Below are 16,537 nucleotides of genomic sequence, written 5' to 3' on the forward strand. Positions count from 1 at the left end.
TTCTTTCCTTAGCATACCTTTATACTTTCCTTTCGTTTATACTTTTCTTTCCTTTCATTTATTTTTTTCTTGCCTATATATTTGATATTTTTTTTCTTATTTTCTTCCTTCCCCCCCCCTCACCCTCCTTTTTTCTGTTCTTATATATTTTTTATTTCCTTTTCTTTTCCTTTTTCTTTTCCTTCCCCCCCCCCCTTTTTTCTTCTTTTCTCTTTACTTTTTCTTTTTTTTCTACTTATTTTTCTTGCCTTCTTTCCTTATCCTTTGGCTTTTTCTTCCCCTTTTTGTTTTATTTTTCTTCCCCATTTTCTTTTTCTTCTCCTTTTTCGATTCTTTTTCTTTCCAAATCTTCTTCTATTTTCTTCCCTGTTTTCTTCCCTCGTCTTTCTTCCCCTTTTATCTTTTACTTTCTCCTCTTTTACGTTTTTTTTCCCTGTGTCTTTTTCTTTACCTTTTTCTTCCCTACCTCCATTTTATTTTTCTTCTTTCTTGCTTTCTTTTTAATTTTCATTTTCTTTACATTTTTCTTCCGCTTTTCTCATTATTTTTTATTTCTTGCTTTTCTTCCCTCTTTCCCCTCCCCCCCCCCTCCACATTTTGTCTTTTGCTTCCTCCTTTTAAAATCTTGATTGTTTTTTTCTTATTTTCTTCTCTTCCCCCCCCTTTTTTTGTTCCCATATATTTTTTACTTGTTTATGTTTTCCTCTTCCTTTTCCATCCCCCTTTTCTTTTGCTTTTGGTTCTTCTTAACCTGTTTTTCTTTTGCTTCCCTCTTTTTGTTCTCCTTTCTCTATTTAATTTTCATTTTCTCTTCCCCCTTTCCTTTCCTCTTTTTTCTTGCTCCTTTTTTTCTTCCCCTTTATGTTTCCCTTTCCCTTTCTTTCCCTTTATCTTTTTTTCTCTTTTTTCTTTTATTTTCCTGTCTTTTCTTTCTTTACTTTTTCTTTTTTTCTTCTTCTTGTTCTTCCCTTCTTTCCTTTTGCTTTTGCTTCTTCTTTCCCTTTTTATTTTATTTTTCTTCCCCATTTTATTTCCTTTCTCCTTTTTCTATTCTTTTTCTTCCCTATTATCATTCCTCTATTTTCTTCCGTTTTCTCCCCTCTTTTTTCTTCCCCTTTTATCTTGACTTTCTCCTGTTTCATGTTTTTTTCCCTATTTCTTTTAACTTTTTCTTCCCTATCTTTATTTTATTTTTCTTCTTTCTTGCTTTTATCTCTTTTTAATATTCGTTTTCTTTCCATTTTTCTTCCCCTTTTCTCATTCTTTTTTATTTCTTGATTTTTTTCCCCTTTTTTCTTTTTACCCCGACCCATTCTTTGTCTTTTTTTTTCTTTTTTAACTTTGATAATTATTTTTTTTTCTTCTTCTCTTCCCTTCCCCCTTTTTTTTATAGCCCATATATTCTTTACTTCTTTTCCTTTTCCAATCATTCCCCCACCCCCCAACCCTTATTTTCTTTAGCTTTTGTTTCTTTTTACCCTATCTGTTTTACTTTCGCTTCCTCCTTTTCTGTTCTCTTTTCTCTTTTTCTTCCCTATTTAATTTTCTTTTTTGCTTCCCCATTTCCTTCCCTCTGTTTTCTTGCTTTTTTTTCTTTCCCTTTATGTTTTTTTCTTTCTTCTTTTCTTCTCTATTCTTTACCTTTTTCTTTTTCTTTTTTTTCTTTTCTTTTCTTTTTCCTTTTTTTCTTTTTTCTTTTTTCCTTTGTTTTCCTTTTTTTTCTTTTCCTTTCTTTTTTTATTCTTTTCTTCTTCTTTTCTTTTTCTTCCCTTCTTTCCTTTCGCTTTTACTTTCTCTTCCCCTTTTTGTTTTTTCTTCCCCATTTTTTCCTTTCTCCTTTTCCTATTCTTTTTCTTCCTTATTATCATTCTTCTTCTATTTCCTTCCCTGTATTCTTCCCTCTTTTTTCTTCCCTCTTTTTTTCTTCCTTTTATCTTTACTTTCCCCCTTCTGTTTCCTGTTTTTTATTTCTCCTATTTCTTTTCCATTACCTTTTTTCCCTATCTTCCCCCTTTTCTATTCCCTTTTCTCTTTTTCTTCACTGTTTAATTTTCATTTCCTCTTTCTTCCCCCTTTCCTTCCCTGTTTTTTCTTGCTCTTTTTTTTTTCCTTCCCCTTTATCTTTCCTTATCGCTCTCTTTCCCTTTCCCTCTCTCTTTCGTATTCCCTTTCTTCTTCACTTCCCTCTTTTCTTTACTCTTCATTCCTTTCTTTTTCTTCTTCTTCTTTTTCTTCCTTTTCTTTGCTTCTTTTTCTTTTTCTTCACTTCTTTCATTTTCCTTTTGTTCATTTCTCCTGTTTTTGTTTTTCTTTTCTTCCCCATTTTCTTTTCCTTCTATTTTTTATATTCTTTTTCTTCCCTATTATCATTTTTCTTCTTTTTTCCCCATTTTCTTACCTTTACCCCCCCAATTTTATTTTTGTCTTCCCTCTTCTATTTCCTTTTATCTTTCTCCTATTACTTTTTTTTCTCTTCTTCTTTCCTTTCCTTATATTCTCTCCTTTTCTTCTTTTCTTTTTTCCTTTCTTTTTTCTATCCTCTTTCCATTTTCTCCCCTCCCCTCTCCTCATTTTTTTTTCCCTCTCTTTCCCTTTCTTTCCCTTTTCCTTTCTCTTTCCCTTTCCCTTTATTTCCCTTTCCCTTCCCTTTCTCTTTTCTTCTTTTCATTTCTTCTTTTAATTTTTTTTCTTCTTTGACTTCCCTTCTTTCCTTTTGCTTTTGTTTTTTCTTCCCCTATTTTTTTCTTCCTCATTTTCTTTCCCTTCTCCTCTCACTATTCTTTTTCTTCCCAACTATCATTCTTCTTCTGTTTTCCTCCCTCTTTTCTTCCCCCTTTATTCTTCCCCTTTTATCTTTGCTTTCCCACTTCTCTTTCCCTTCTCTCCCCTTTCTTTCCCTTTACCCCCCTCTATCCCTTTCCCTTTCTTTTTTCTTATTTTCTTTTCTTTTTTTTATTCTTTTCTTTTGCTACCCTATTTTTCTTCTCTATTTTTTCCTCTTTTTTCTTTTTCTTTTTCTCTTCTTTTTTCTTTTTCTATTTTCTTTTGGCTTTGCTATTATTTTATCCTTTTTGTTTTTCTATATCTTCCTTTTTTCCCCTTTATTCTATTCTTCTTTCTCTTTTCTATCCCTATTATTTTTTTCCCTTTTCATTAACTTTTTTCTTTATCTTTTTTCTTTTTTTTTCTTTCTTTTCTGTTGCTCTATCTTCTTGTTTCTTTTTCTTTTATTTTTTTCTGCTGCTTTTTCTTCTTGTTTCATTGATTTTCCTTTTTTTTTGCTTTTTAAATCTCTCTGTTTTTCCTCTCCTTTTTTTTCTTTCTTTTTCTTCCCTTGTTTCTTTTTTATCCCAATTTTCTTCACCTTTTTCTTTCATCTTCTTCCCCTTCTTCATTTCCTTTACTTTCCTTTTTTTTTTACTTTTAAAGCACAATTACTTCATGAAATGATACTTCTCGATGTACAAACAGATATAAAAATATCATCTGATACCTCTTTGCGCTGTTCTCACAATCATAGAGTAGCCATCAGTAGCTTTGGTTTTGGTAAAAAAAAAAAAAAAGAAAAAAAAATCTGCAGGACTGTCGTACAAATACTGGTGATGGGGGATGGAGGGGAGATATTCTGGCCATCAGTGACCTTTCCCTTCCATTTCCCCCCCTTATTTTCTTTTGCTTTTGGTTCTTCTTACCCTATTTGTTTTTCTCTTCCTTCCCCCTTTTCTGTTCTCCTTTCTCTTTTTCTTCCCTATTTTCTCTTCCCCCTTTCCTTCCCCCTTTTTTCTTGCTCTTTTTTTTTACTTCCCCTTTATGTTTCCCTTTCCCTTTCCTTTTATTTCCCTTTCCCTTTATTTCCCTTCCCTTTTTCTTTTCTCTTTTCAATTCTTTTCTTTGGGGAAGCTGTATTTATGTTGTATTTACTTTGGTATTTATCTTACCTTTTTAGAGGAGTTGTGCCTGCTTCTGCTTCTTCAAAAAGGAACAGGGAGCTCTACAGTAGAAGCCTGAAGGTGAGGTGGGCTGGCCTCTCTGTCTGCCTGTGCTCCTTCCTTCCCCCTGGAAAGTTCACCACATGAGACTTTGATAGGCTTCTTCTTACCCTATTTGTTTTACTTTTCCTCCCCCCTTTCGTGTTCTCCTTTCTCTTTTTCTTCCCTATTTAATTTTCATTTTCTATTTACTTCCCCCTTTCCTTCCCTCTTTTTTCTTGCTCTTTCTTTTTCATCCCCTTTATGTTTCCGTTTCCCTTCCTCTTTCCCTTTCCCTTCCACTTCCCCTTTCTCTTTCCCTTTCCCTTCCCCTTTCCCTTTTCCTTCCCTTTTCTCTTTCCTTTCCCTTTTTGTTTCCCCTTCCCTTCCCTTCTTTTCCTTCCAAGAAGCTGTATTTATCTTGTATTTACTTATGTATTTATCTTACCTTTTTAGAGGTGTTGTGCCTGCTTCTGCTGGCTTCAAAAAGGAACAGGGAGCTCTACAGTAGAAGCCTGAAGTTGAGGTGGGGTGGGCTGTCTGCCTGTACTCCTTCCTTCCTCCTGGAAAGTTCACCACATGAGGTTTTGATAGGCTTCCATAATGTATGGGTATGGAAAGCTGCAACTAACTCTGCAGATGACTGGTATATACTTAACATCTGAAATCTCAATCAAATTTTCTGCTTGTTGAGTTATTGTCTGGCATTCACTTATTTCCTGATTTGGCCATCACTTCTGGCTGCTCTTTTGACAGATTTTCACTATTTCTGCAGTCACATTGGTCTGGCAACAGGGGAATCAGCTGTGGCTGTGGGTGTGGTGAGAGCAGCACAACCACCCCATCCTTCTCTGAGTCCTCACTTCCTCTGCAGCATTGCTTCACAGACCCTTGCACACCCTAAAAGCAGCGGCCAGCAACCAGCCATAGTGACCTGGGTTTAATTTGTCTGCAGTTGAATACAATTAGTCCCCAGACAAACTTGGGTCGCCTTTTTGTTTCACCAAAAAAATCACTGATGCTGAAGATCTGGCATATGCTCCAGCCTTACAGCTCAAGTCCTGTCACCTACCCCCGCCCCCCCCCCACCACCCCCCCCCACCCCCCGCCGGCAATGTGTGAGTTCAGCTGAAAGTGAACTGTATATACAAGACATTTGAGAGCTCCTTGTGAAATGGGCTTGTATTTTAAACTTCCAAGCGTCTGGAACCTCAACTGGCTTTGAATGCATCCCTGAGCCGAGCCCAATCTGGACACATACCTGAGGGTGGAGAGCAGAGACGATCCGCTTTTGGGAGCCGGGCTGAAAACGGCTGCGCCATAACCCGCATAGTACATCAGGATCACTCCGTCGGGCAAGCGGCTCCATCTAGCGGCCGTGGCCCGTTTCATGCCGGACGCTCAGTGATGTCACCAACGAATGAGCTGACGTTACAGCACGGGGCGACCCTTCCCCGATCCCGGGCAGCCCCAGGATCTTCCTGGGAGCGATATGAGCAGAGCAGGGGTGGGGTGCATTGTAACTCCTCAGCGTCACCCGCAGGTTCACCAGCAACTCACTGCAGCGCTCCCTGAGAACCACGGAAAGGGCTTGGTGCTGTGAGCACCTGGAGGAGCTCTTTGGGATAGGGAGTGGCCGAATGTTGCTTCCGGCTTTGCTGCTGGCTAGATTTGCTGTGTGGACTGATATCAAATGCATTACAGTAGTTTGAGGCACCGGGAGATGACTGCCAGGCCCTCTGTCAAAGGAAAAACAAGTCTTTTGGCAGTGTGAAAAATAAACTGGGCTGTTCTCCAGTAGCAACCCAGAAAGATTATTGGATTTTGCACTTTGTTAGTAATTTGTAAGCAAATACTCAAACTATCAAAGTAGAAAATAATATTTCCTTATTTTATTTTATTTTATCTTATTTTATTTTATTTTAGAATGTGAGCTGAATAACATCTTCATCCTCACCTCCAGATTGCAGTATGGGAGCCAGTTGAGATGTCTCCTTCATGCTTTTGGTCTGGCAATCAGCTACTTTGCTGGATCAAACAGCCTGGAGACCCAATAGTGGCTGTCAAAGCTGAGGAGATCTTATCTTTCACTGTTAAGTGCTGGCTCATGAGCAAGGGCTGCTCTGATGTCTCCTCATGCTTAACAACATAATGGTATATTTGAATGAACACATCTTCACTAGCAGACAAGGGTGTGGGTCTAGAGCATAAGCAGAGGATAAATTTTCCCCACCATTTGTGCTGGGAGTGAATTATCCTGTAACATTCTCAGGGAACAGGAAGAAGGAGGAAACTGTAACGAGGCAGTGCCACTTCCATGCTCAGAAGAGGATATGTGAGCATCTTCCTGCACTCAGCTTGAAGTTCCCACACACAAAAGGACCTAGACCCTTGTTTTTCAGTCTTCTGCTGACATATATCATGTAGCACTTCATATGCCTTTATTTTTACTTAGCCTTACTGACATGCCTATATAAACCAGTGTAACCTGTAAGACTGGCATTGTCAAAGTGATTGTTCAGGAAGCTATTTTCACAGTTGAAGGCCAAGAAGATGCTACCACTTTTCAAGTGCTACATGGAATTTGTTGCTTGTAAAGGTCAGCTTTCATGGTTCATGCTGTAACACTACCCTAATCCTCATCAGGATCAACAACATGGATGATGACAATGATCCTTTTTCTCCACCAGAGTCCTCTGTTTCACTGGCAAAAATACTGGAGGCAGGAATAAGGCTGTGGGTTGGATCCTTGGGTACTTTTTCCACTGATGAAATGAAGGCAAGCAAATGACAGATCCAACTGTGCAGCCTTGGGTGTATGAATCAGTATTATCTGCTGGCTGGAGCTCCTGGTAGGTTTTGCACTAAGAAATGGTTTTGGTGTCACATTTGACATGAGACTCAGACTATCATGGGGTGTTTTGGGCTCATCTTATACACTATCTCAAGCTCTTTGGGAACAAGCAGCCTATTTTTCATTATGCAATATCGTCTTTATTCATCTACATGTTAATTGCTGGTTTCTAGCCTTTCTAGATCTGTGACCTAAGAATCACAAATCACGACAGGGGCAGAGGCAATTAGTTGTCCTCGGGCTGCTCTCTAAGACTCAAGTGTGTAAATTGCTCTTTCATTCGCACGTGAATTATTCTTAATATCCCTTCTCTGGTAATAAATACGTGGCTGTGAAGGCATGAAGATGTGTGTGTGTTTGTGTGTGTGTGTGTGAGGGGGGGGGTGGGGGTGGTGGGGGATTAAGAGGGAAAGGTAGCATGACCCTCCCGTTCTCTTTTCTTTTTCAAGTAAAAGCTACCCCTAGGTCTTAACATTCTCTCAAAAAGATAATGCTACGGGTTTGTTTGCTTTCTGCATTCCCCTTGGATGCTAAGGCAAGACTAACGCAGAGAGCATAAAGAAGTTCATATGCACATTGCCTCATATTGTATACGTGCTTCTCTATTAGCTCTGGACAGAGAGCATAACCAGATGAAAAACGGGTAACCAGCACAGGTCAGGCAATTCAAAGAGAAAGATGGGGTCTTCAGAAGGGCACCTCAGCTTTATTCCCACTCTCATCTTCTGCAACCCGAGCCAGCAACACCCGCGGCTCCACAGGACGGCCATCACTCCTGCCTCAGGCAGAGAACAGCCCTTTGCCATGCTGACTGTCATCTCTGCTCTGCCAGGAGCTGATGGTTTACTTACAGCAGAGGAATGTATCTCCCGTTCTGGACAGCATGGTGACCTCCTGCTCAGCTTACTCAGACTCCTTTCTCAGAGTGACAAAGTGGGTAAATTGCACCAGAAATGCCCTGTCCATTCCCAGGGTGAGAGAGTGAGGCAGACCTGTAGGAGGCCAGTGGCCAGGATTTTCCATTTACATGCCCTTAGTTCCCTCTCAGTCTGGTAGGGGTGACTGTGAGCACAATTTGGAAGCCTTTGCTTGCTTCATGCCATATCTACTTGGGCTCATCACTGTGGGCTTGGGAAACCAGACAAGTACTTGCATTGGTTTCTGCAGACCATCTTTCACATTTGTGCATTCAGAAGCTCTGCTGTGTGAACACAGCCTCTGTCTGCATCAGCTTGCAGTGTCCCCTTCCCCAGCTGCTGATGTTTGTCAGGTCAGCACTGCACTTGCATGAGGGAGGTCAGCAGAACAACATCCTTAGATAAATGACTGCAAAGGATTTCAAGCCTTCAACATTGCCCCCTTTTGTGATTGGAGCCCTGGGGTATCTCCCTTTTTGTGTGTACCTCTGGTAGAAACGTGGTCCGTGGGCTTTTGCTCTGCCCTTCTTAGCTTCACACACGACAGGCAAGGTACCTGAAACAAGTGCTGAGGGAGGTTGCTAAGCATCCAGCCTTAGAAATATTTAAAGCTCAGCTGAGCAGGGACTAAAACAAATTGCTCTAGATTTTAGGCTAGTTCTGCTTTGAGCAGGAGGTTGAACCAGATGCCTTCAAGGGGTCCTTTCCAAAAAAAGATTATTTTTTTTCTAAATGTTGTGTTCTAATCAATGAAGGCATCAGGTTTGATCAGGTTTGGAAGAGAAACCTGTTTTTCTTGCTGGGGAATGAACTGGTTTCTGCAGAACAAGAACTAGGATATATTGATTTATATGAACAGCTCTGAGCCAGCAGATGTGGTGCAGTGGTTCTACCAGTGCTGCTGCACTTACAGAGGAAATGTTGGTCTTCCAGGGTATTCTCTCTGAATATTTACATCTTACAACCAGTGCAATAGGAATCCCAGAGTGAAAATGCTCAAGTTCCTCTGAGAGAACTTGCACACTGGGTTGGCTCATTGCTGTCTTGTAACTAGTGAAGAAGGATGGAAGGATTAATATAGCACATCTGATGCAGGAGAAAAAAAGATGCATTTCTTATACGTGGAAGAATGAGACAGATGACTGAAAAGAAGCACAAAATGCCTAGGTCATGTCTCATGACTCTTGCAGTTTTGTTCTCACGTGACATTGTAAAGAGAATTTAATTTTATCAGAAAAATGCTTTTTTTTTCTTTATTCTTTCTTTCCTTCCCTAGGAGCCTGCTCTGTTCCCTATAGGGAGAGTCTGTCCTCTGGTGTCCATAGAGGCATTTGGACTCAGCATTTGTTGACTTCTCTGCCTTCCTTTGCAGACATCAGTGAGGAGAGGCTGGGTGATGCCAGCGGAACAGACAATGCTGAGACCTACAGTGACGAAGACACAGACCAAAGGAATTCCCCAGACATGGCTAAAGCCAGAACCTGCTTCACCCCTGAAAGCCCAGAAATTGTATAAGTGGATGAGGTATGTTACGCAGTTCAGAAAACTGGTGGGAGCACAGAGAGCCGTCCAGAGAGCCCCAAGTACCATGCAGAGCAGAATCACCTACTGATAGAAGGTCCTTCTGGGACAGTTTCTTTACCTTTCAGCTTGAAAGCCAACAGACCTCCACTGGAAGTGCTGAAAAAGATTTTCCCTAACCAGAAGCCGACGGTGCTGGAGTTGATCCTGAAAGGATGTGGTGGTGACCTGGTGAGCGCTGTTGAGGTTCTCTTGTCCAGCCGGTCTTCAGTGGCCAGTGGTGAGAGAACTTCTGCAGAGTCAGATGGTCTAGTTCTACCTTCCAATGGGCATATTTTTGAATACACGCTGAGTTCCTATCCTATTTCCTCTTCCAAGTGGTCAGTGGGCTCAGCCTTCAGGGTCCCTGACACACTGAGGTTCTCTGCTGACTCCAGCAATGTTGTGCCCAATCCTCTGACTGTACCTTTGTAGCACCCATTTCCTCAGCCACCTCGCTACCCACTGATGCTGAGGAACACTTTGGCAAGAAACCAGTCCAGTCCTTTCCTGCCTAATGATGTCACCCTTTGGAACACCATGATGCTGCAGCAGCAGTACCAGCTGCGGTCCCATTATGTCAGTCCTTTCTCTAGCAACTCGGCCAGCATCTTCCAAAGCTCTTCTGTCCTTCCTTCTCGCTCATCAGAAGATCCTAGGATCTCAATCCCTGATGACGGATGTCCTATTGTGTCTAAGCAACCTCTTTACACAGAAGATGAGTATGATGAAAGGTCTGATTCTTCAGACTCAAGAATACTCAACACATCTTCTTAGGATGACATTTGGCATACGATAAGTAAGTAAGTGATATTTTCAGTGCAGCTGAACTACTGGGCCTGAAGAGGAGAGACGTATACTCCATGAAACACTTGCAATTGTATTAAAACTTGACTTTGCTTGGTATTGTACTATAGCAATAAAGACATAACGTATTTAATTTCTTGCACTTCATTGGATAATGCCAAATAGCAATACTCTGGCTTTAGCTCTGAGTGCGTACAACAAGGAAAGACTTTATGGCCATCGGTTACGGGACTCTGGAAGATTCATAGCGGAAACAGAAGCTCAAGGTCTACTTTGTTCCTTAACTCAGACAACTGGGGATATTAAACTAGAATACTTGAATGCTGTTTTATAAGAGAGAACTCCTCAGGACATAAGAAATCAAACAAAAGTAGTTCAATTGCAAATGGACTAAAACAAGGACCAGTCATCATCTTTGCATTGAAAGGAAAGGCAGAAGAACTATGCACATGGAACTAGCATGAACTGCTTCTGTACTGTTTGAGCTTGGACATTTTTTAGAAAAATAATCTTATGAGTTATTCTTTTCCCATGGCTAGGTCAAAATGTGTAATGTCAGTGTAAAACCAATTACGGCTGTGAAGTGCATGAAGTGTATTGTGAAATGAACACAAGATTAAACATTGTCAGGTTAATGTAGCATGCTAAGGACTCCAGAAAAATAAACTAAGATGATCATCTTGGTTTATGTCATTTATATTGGGCAAATAGCATTTCTGAGGATAGAGAGCTGATTAACTGCCAGCTGGGGTAACAATGTCTAGTTCCAGCAACAGCAGACAAGGGAAGTCTATTTTTCCCAGTCCAGGTTCTGCCCCCCTGCCTCGTAGCCTGAAACTGAGTCTCAGCAAATGCTATCATGAGGGAAGCTTAGGTCCTTGGCTGTGTGCTACAGACACTTCCAAGTTCAGGAGAGTGAAGCAGAACTTGTAACAGTCACAGTAAGCGGGAAAATATATATATATAAGTAAATAAGAGGCTCTTTTTTTTCTTTTTTTTTTTTTTTCCCTATGCTATAGAAATAGAAATAGGAGATAGGTTGTAATAGCAGATCTTTCTTTAAAACAGTGTGGAGTTAAATGGCAGCTTTCCTGAATCTGGAAAAGTAATTATTTGAACAATTTATTGCATGTTTGCATGCATGAACTCCCCTTTTATCCTACTTTCATTACAGTGTCAGAATAACACTACAAATTGCTTCTGGTGAAGAATGCCACTACATTCACTCTCCACCTAGATATTTGTCTGTTAAGGTTTTTGTGCCATTTTTTGAACCATTTGCCACTGACCACATCTGCTTGGCAGTTGGATTTTCCAAAACACTTCTTTCTGTGTGGATGCAATGGCTGGCAGGCCTGCCATGTGTACAGATCAGCCCTACCCCTCAAACCCAATGAGGGTTCCCCTAGAGGGGGGAAGCCTAAAGCAGGTGGGCTGTAGGACCTTAGAATTTGTCAGGCATGTTGCCTAGTATCACTGCTAATGTGAATGCCTGTGTTCTCATTTGGCATTTCATACTTCATAATGTTTGTGTACTCAATGGATCCCACAGTTTATACTGATATTGAACAGGCACAAGCAGAAGGAGAATAAAATAAATAATGTTTTTATTTTCTCTGGGGGATAAATGATCAGAAATACACTTTTTATTGTGTATTTTTGCAATCTGTTCAGTAAAGCAATTTGTAGTTGTATGCTAGAGAGCAAAGAGGGAAAGGTGGAGAGTGGGAGAAAAGAAAATAAGTAGCATTCCTTATGCAAATGTAAGAACATCTGGAATTTTCATAATGCAGAATTACAGTTTTGACTGACACATTTTCCTGTGCCCACATGGAATTTGTAAACAAATTCATCTTCAAGACACTCCAAGCATAAAAGTAATAGACACTCATAAATAAGCTTGGTCTTGCAAACAGAAAGAGATGAGGTAGTGAAATGCTGTGCTCCGACATCGTAGAGGAGTTAGGTGTGAAAGGCTCGATGCGAACAAACAGGTCCGTGAGCTCAGGTTTTGAGCTCATGCACCAAGCAGATTTCCCTCCAGCAGAGGCTTTTGTATAGGCACCCTCATAGGTTGAATGAATTCTGTTTCTTTTTCTTTCTTTTGTTTCCCAGCAGAGGGTGAATAACCTCCAGCAGGAAGACCAAACAGTGGCAACCGACAGCTCATAGTGATCTTATGCACTGTGGTCTGTGGGTTTTCAGTGAGCAGAACCTTGACATCTTGGAAGTGGAACATATCTTTCAGAGAAAGATGACCTTTGGCCAAGCTGGGGCAAACTGTTCATACTACAAACATGATGGGTGAAAAAATGCAGGGTCAGCAATGCAGTTATCAGCAATTATTAAATCCTATCTCTTTTGATAAACTGTTGTGGGTTTTTTTGTTTGTTTGTTTGTTTGTTTGTTTTTCCTTTGTGAAAGCGCTGAAATTAAAATAGTCATTCTTTCAGGAATCATAGAATATCTTTTGACTAAATTCACAATTATTATTATTTTTAAATAAAGTAAACATAAGCATGTTAAAAACAAAAACCAAACACATTTTGTTTATCTGCAGACAACTTCTGCAGTATTTTGGCTATTTACAAGTTCCATTAAAGCAAACAAACCAACAGGAAAAGAAACTAACCAACCAACCAAACTGACCAATTGGACTGACCAGCAGTTATATGTCTAGGAAAGGATACTGTTCATACAGCTGTGTTTCCAGGCTGCCACTAAATGTGGATGTCATTTCTAGACTTCACTCAACATGCAGCAAGGATCTGGGGCCCTTGGCATATTGGCAGGGCCCCATGGTGCTGGAGTCTGCTCCTTATGTCTTTACCTGTGGGGAATCCTAACTCCCTCCTGCCTTTACAGTGTGGGCAAATAGGAGATGAGAGAACCTCTGCTTCCCTATGCACCATAATGTACTATTGCATCCCATCCCATTCCATCTCATCCCACTCCTGGCACCTGGCCCACATGCACTACCCAATTGCACCTTTTCCTTTGCATCAGCAGACGTTCTTGAGAACACCTGTTTTGTCTCAGGCCATGCACTTCCCAGCCCTGGTTCCTGCAGGTACCAGGTCCCAGCCCTCTGTTTTCTGGCTCCGTCTCGTGGTAAAATAAGGGAGAAGACGCGTGGGTGAAGAGGAAGGAGTGAAACTGGCTGCGTGTCTGGAAACCATAAAGAACGAGCTTAAGCATCAAGAAGATCAGCGAAGCCTTTGTTGTAGTCCTGCAATTAAGTGGTCCTATTTCATTTTTATTTGTTATTTTTTTAGGGGGCGATACCGCAGCCACGAGTCACTTGGAGCAAGAGGACTTCCCCTCATTTCACGGCGCAGTTCTCGCTCTGGGTGCGCGGAGCCGCTGAGCCCAGGTGCATTTTCTGTGGTGCTCCTCCTGTCAGGACGGTGATTTCACGGCTCACCACCCGCCTGTGCGCACAACACAGACGGTAACTCCGCAGGAAGCCCTTCTTCCGGCTGCTCCGCACTCAGCCGCTCCGCGGGGCGGCTGCGATCAGAACACAGCGCTGTGCTGCGCTGCCCCACGTCCCTCCCCGCGGCTCCGCAGTTGGCTGCGTGCTCCCCGCGGCCCCGACGTGCCCTCCTTGCGGCCCCAGGGCCACTCTGCGAACGCTGGCTGAACAGGCTGGCCTCGCGTTCGTGCTGACACGTTTGAAGAACGATTTGGATTCTCCCAGTATACTGTTTCAGTGATTCATTCCTTATGTGGACGTGAGTGGGGGAGTAGGATTGAGGCTAATTTATATGTTAATTTTAATACTGAAGCCATCCTGTATTTGAAGAAGAAGATTAATTCTTCAATTTCATTTCTTACTTGATACTGCGTATTGCCATCACTGGGAAATAAAATTATTTCTGAATGCGCACTTTCCAAACTTCAATTCTAGTGGGCATATAACCCTCAAGCATCATTCTTCTCCCTTCCCTATAACCAACTAACTTAATGCAGAATCTTAATGTTCCTGCACTCGTCTGCCACTGGCAGATAACAAGCCTTCTTCCCCAAGCACATTTTGATAATGCAGTGTCTCAGCAGCTTTCTGCATGACTCAGCAGCTCCTGGTAGTGTGCTGTGTGTACACTGGAAATCTCAGCTGAGATTTCCCTTAGAGAAACTAATTACATTGATCTCCACAGTAACACAGTACCAGAGGGCCGTAACCACAGCTGTGTGACGAACACGTGGACACACAGTGTGAGTCCTGACATCACATGGAAGGTCAAACTTTTGTGCAGGTACTGGGCAGTAGACCTTGTAGATGGTAAGTTTAGAGCATCGTATGTGTTGAAAGATTGGGAATGCAGAGGGAGACATACTTCTAGGAGAACTGCCGTTGGAGACCAGGCTTCGTTAGAGTCTCAGCAGAACAGAAACATGTACAGAACCTTTGGGAATGCGGCTTGTTATTTCTGTATTCACTCTATGGAAAATGAAGATGAGACACGGGCAACTCTCACAAGGGTAGATCCCTGCTCTGCCCATTGATCTGAGGGAGATCTTGTAGCTCAGTTTGAGCGTCAGTTGTCTCTTTCTCCATCTCCATGAGGTAGAAAAAGCTGCTACAAGGAGTACATGGCTATTACCTGTAAATTCTCCAGTGCTCTGTAAGAACTGGACACCAATGCTGGGGCTGATTACCTTTAATATGTTCATTAATGATACTGACAGTGGGGTTGAGTGCACCCTTAGCAAACTTGTGGATGGCACCAAGCTGTGGGGTGCAGTTGACACTCCAGAGGGACAGGATGCCATCCTGAGGGACCTAGACAGTGCTGAGCAATGGGCACAAGTAACTGTATGAGATTCTATAAATCCAAGTACAAGATGTTGCACCTGAGCAGAGGAAACCCAATACCAATACCACCTGTGGGATGAAAGGATTCAGTGCAGCCCTGTTGGAAGTAACCGCGGGAGACAAGTCTCATGCTATCATGGTCAACAAGCCTCGTTTATTAGGTGTTACAGCATCTCATTTATACAATCAGTAATAAGTTCATGCATATTGCAAAAGTAAAGCTCAGGATTGGTGGGTTACACATTACTTCCTCTGACCTTTGTGGTTAGTCTCGTGGATACTTTTTCTTTACAGCTATGTCTTCACCTTGCTACACATCTTGTTTTTCACTCAGGCCGTCCTTGCCTCTAGCTACATATCCTGTCTTTAGCTACATACCCTGTCTTTTCACATCCTGATTTCTTCTCAGCTTCCTAGCCCGTGATCGGCCCTAGGATAGACCATCCTTGTCTTCAGTCACGTTCATTCTTTTACAATTTCACTAATGGAATCTCTTCATGTCCTTTCTCACAAAGCCATTCTGCATAAACACTCTCCACACTTCCCCCGTTTTCTTTTAAACTGAAAAGGGGTTTGATTTACTGACCGATTAATCATATTTAACAATCAGTTCAGTTCATTTGTTCAATCAGTTCTCATGTAGTTTTATCCTGCTCCATAGCTGCTGCTCTGTGAACTTCTCATCTCGATCCATGGCTGCTGCTCCGTAGAATTCTTCTTGTATTACAACAATTTCAAGATTCTGCCTATAGAGTAACAACACTACTTAAATTAATAACATAACTATTATAACTCAATCAAGACCTTTGATTAACAATACTCTAAAAGTGAAAAAAGAGACAAGTCAAATACAACTTAACAACATTACTGTTAAACCTGCTGTAAAGGACAAATGTGTTTGCTCTGCAACCTAAGTTTCTGCAACCTGAAAATACATCTGTGAGGGTCCCATTGTGTTAATCTGCAACTGATCAGGAAAAGTCTTCAATTTTCATATACTCTGATATATTGATTTTAATGACCACTAAAATTTGTGCAATAAATGCTTTTAAGATGCTCATAACCATCCTCTACCGACTGAGTTATCCGGGCTAATAATTGATTAATGATCGTGCAATTTTATGAAGTAGCATGTCAAATAGAACCAATTTTAGAGGACAAATGGACTAGAGTATCACTAGGGGCATTAATACTTATTGACCCTTGAGAAACAGCAAGCTGTGTTGGTGGTGGATGCGACAGATAGTGCCAGCAGGGCGTCCCCTGCTTCAAGGTGCACCTTTCCTCTCTCACCCATCACAGATTCTCTCCTGCATTCAGGGTCTGAAGGATTTCTTCCAGTTGTACACCACATCCGCATGGCCAGTGCGTGATATAGAGCCCAAGTGGAACACCTGCTTGGAAAACAAAATAAACTATCCAATTTAGTTCTATTAGCGTGCACTTTTGTCAAATGATGCATGGTTATATTTTCAGATCCCAATTAATTGGATGTAAAAGAGGTATCTGTTCTATGATACAGGGTCATCTCTTTGTCTGGGATTCCTTTCCAGGTTTTGTCTTTGCAAATTAAGAAAAGCTAATTAATAGGCTAATAATATCATAACCAAAC

At 41.3% G+C, this 16,537-nt stretch overlaps 2 long non-coding RNA genes and 1 pseudogene across 3 annotated transcripts in view; 2 read left to right on the plus strand and 1 right to left on the minus strand.

Annotated features, from left to right (window-relative positions):
- The window catches only part of LOC146754003 (uncharacterized), a 36,675-nt gene extending 32,014 nt beyond the window's left edge, over positions 1-4,661 (plus strand). Inside the window, exons 2-3 of one of the 2 annotated variants that reach the window (XR_014940132.1) lie at positions 3,947-4,010; positions 4,425-4,661. This is a non-coding gene — a long non-coding RNA (uncharacterized LOC146754003). Of the gene's footprint in view, positions 1-3,946 lie in introns of both variants that reach the window. The other variant, XR_014940131.1, reaches the window with a different exon arrangement.
- On the minus strand, positions 3,542-5,482 carry LOC146754009 (uncharacterized). The gene is made up of 3 exons (XR_014940127.1): positions 5,230-5,482; positions 4,417-4,531; positions 3,542-4,056 (listed from the first exon to the last, which is right to left on the minus strand). It is a non-coding gene; the product is annotated as an uncharacterized LOC146754009 (long non-coding RNA).
- Positions 5,483-6,708: 1,226 nt separating this feature from the next.
- Positions 6,709-10,105, plus strand: LOC146754010 (doublesex and mab-3 related transcription factor 3-like; annotated as a pseudogene).
- The last annotated feature ends 6,432 nt before the right edge of the window (positions 10,106-16,537 follow it).

The sequence above is a fragment of the Coturnix japonica genome, chromosome Z (assembly GCF_054131305.1).
Source record: "Coturnix japonica strain WE chromosome Z, WE-NBRP24, whole genome shotgun sequence".
Classification (NCBI taxonomy): Eukaryota; Metazoa; Chordata; class Aves; order Galliformes; family Phasianidae; genus Coturnix; species Coturnix japonica.